The sequence below is a fragment of the Dromiciops gliroides genome, chromosome 3 (assembly GCF_019393635.1).
Source record: "Dromiciops gliroides isolate mDroGli1 chromosome 3, mDroGli1.pri, whole genome shotgun sequence".
In the NCBI taxonomy this organism is placed as follows: Eukaryota; Metazoa; Chordata; class Mammalia; order Microbiotheria; family Microbiotheriidae; genus Dromiciops; species Dromiciops gliroides.
In genome coordinates, this window is record NC_057863.1 from 126,114,344 (window position 1) to 126,117,035 (window position 2,692).

At 36.6% G+C, this 2,692-nt stretch overlaps 1 pseudogene; it reads left to right on the top strand.

The window, feature by feature from the left end:
• Positions 1 to 1,882: 1,882 nt before the first annotated feature.
• On the top strand, positions 1,883 to 2,384 carry LOC122751168 (annotated as a pseudogene).
• The last annotated feature ends 308 nt before the right edge of the window (positions 2,385 to 2,692 follow it).

Below are 2,692 nucleotides of genomic sequence, written 5' to 3' on the forward strand. Positions count from 1 at the left end.
CTAATAAGGACTATTAGGAAAACTGGAAAGCAATTTGGCAAAAATTAAACAGACTAATTTCTTACACCATATTCCACAATAAATTCAAAATGAACACATAACCTGAATATTAAAGATCAAACCATAAAAAATAGAAAATAAGCAAATAGTAAACCTTTTACAGCTATGAGTATGGTTGGATACTTAACCAAACAAATAATAGACATTACAAAAGATCAAATAGATAATTTTGATTATATGGAATTTAAAAACTTTTGTATGAACAAAAAACATATTTAAGACAAAAAAAGAGAAGTAGTCAACTGGGAAAAATATTTTTTAACAAATATCTCTGATAAGAATTTTGTACCCAGGATATACATACAATGAAAAGAAAGAAACATCAAAGAACAAAAGCTACTCTCCAATGTATCAAAGCTTTTGAATGAAAAGTCCTCAAAAATATTGCAAGCTAACAAAAACCAAATTAAAGCATTTGCTTATCACTAATAATGAGAAATGCAAATCAAAATTATCCTAAAGCTTTACCTCACATTCAGCCAGCTCTTTTGGAGAAGCTATCGGAAGACAGACACTTTAATTCTTTATTGGTGGAACTGAGAATTGGTACAACCATCCTTGAAGGCAACATGGAATTATTCAAATAAAGTGATTAAAATATTCAGAGCCTCTGATTCAGAAGTTTCACAGTTGGCATATACCTGTAAGAGGTAACTTCCAAAAATACCTCTATGTACACCAAAGTAAGTATAGCACCACTTTCTGTGATATGAAAAAATAAACCCTGTAAACAAAATATGTACTTATTGACAAGGGGGTGGCTAAACAGGTTGTGCTACATGAATTAATGAAATAATTCTGTGCTGTAAGAAAAGAGGAAAGGAACACAATTAATACAAAAAAGCATGGAAAGACAGATGAAATTATGCAAAATGAAGTTAGCACATAAAAGAAAATATTATACATAATGATTATGACATTGTAAAGAGAAAAAAATCACAACTTAACATTGGGAAATTATAAAGAACAAGATTGGCCTCAGAGAAGAGATATGAGAAGACACTCCTCTCTTCTTTTAACATACCTTGTCCCTTTGCCGAAGTCAAGTCCAGGGCTGTGAAACATTGTATAAAGTGTCAAATATTTTTAAAATTATTATTAATGCTTTGTTTTTTTTCCTCTTCTTTAATATCAAAAACTTTGTAGTAAGGAATGGTTCTCTGTGAGTGGGAAAGGGGGATACAGGGTAAAATCTAGGTAATATAACAACCAAAAAATCAATTATTTTCATTGTTTTTTTGGGGGGGCAGGGCAATGAGGGTTAAGTGACTTGCCCAGGGTAACACAGCTTAGTAAGTGTCAAGTGTCTGAGGTCAGATTTGAACTCTGGTCCTTCTGAATCCAGGGCTGGTGCTTTATCCACTGTGCCACCTAGCTGCCCCCAAATCAATTATTTTTAAAAGACAAAAGGTTCCATTATAAAAAATAAAGGATCTAAAAATAACCCAAGGATTAAATATTTTAAAAACAGAAAACATCCTTTAATAGGTGATTCATGCAATTAAAATAGTTTACATTTAGGAGTTTTTAAGACTCAGAGGCACAGCTCATAAACACAGGAAACTCAGCTACATTTGACTGATATGAAAACAAAGGATGCAATAAGAACAAGTGACAGCTTATGCCGTAGGCACCTGGGTCCTTTTTCTCCTGATTCTGGTACATCTCATAGGAGAGTAAAAGTCTGATTAAGAATTATTCAATTTTGCCAGAACTTCAGACTTGTTTAAGTCAACCCCAGTCATCAATTGTTATCCTCTTTTATATTCAGGGATAAAGAAATGAGGGTGGCCTTTCTATCCAGGGCTCCATCTAGAGCAGAACCGTTGTCGCCACCGCCGAGATGTTGATGCCCAAGAAGAACCAAATTGCTATCTACGAACTCCTTTTTAAGGAGGGAGTAATGGTAGCCAAGAAAGATGTCCACATGCCAAAGCAATCTGAGCCGGCAGACAAGAATGTGCCCAATCTCCATGTGATGAAGGCTATGCAGTCTCTAAAGTCTCATGGCTATGTTAAGGAGCAGTTTGAATGGAGGCATTTCTACTGGTATCTCACCAATGAGGGCATTCAGTATCACCGGGATTACCTTCACCTGCCCCCTGAGATTGTGCCTGCCACACTCCGAAGAAGTCGTCCTGAGATGGGAAGGCCAAGGCCTAAAGGCCTGGAGGGTGAGCGACCTGCCCGGCTTACTCGTGGTGAAGCTGACAGACACATACAGACGAAGTGCTGACAAGAAGGCTGAGGCTGGTGCTGGGTCAGCAACAGAATTCCAGTTTAGAGATGGGTTTGGTCATGGACGTGGTCAACCTCCTCAATAAAAAGTGTAGAGATGTTTCATATTGAATAAAATTTTGGGGAAAAAAAAGTTAAAAAAAAAAAAAAAGAAATGAGGCTGGTGCCTTTTACAAATACACCGGCCTCAGACAAGAGTAAACTAGAATGCATCCAGGAGTCCATATGGGGCATTCTTGCTATTTCTTCCTAGATCTTTGTCTTCTCTCTCTGGAGAACGAGGCCTTGTTTTACCGGACTGCCTCAATACAATGAAATAGTCTCCAAGCAAGTGCTCTGAAAATGATAAAGCACTGTATAAGTAACAATAACGATGGCATATTTGCAGGAAGCA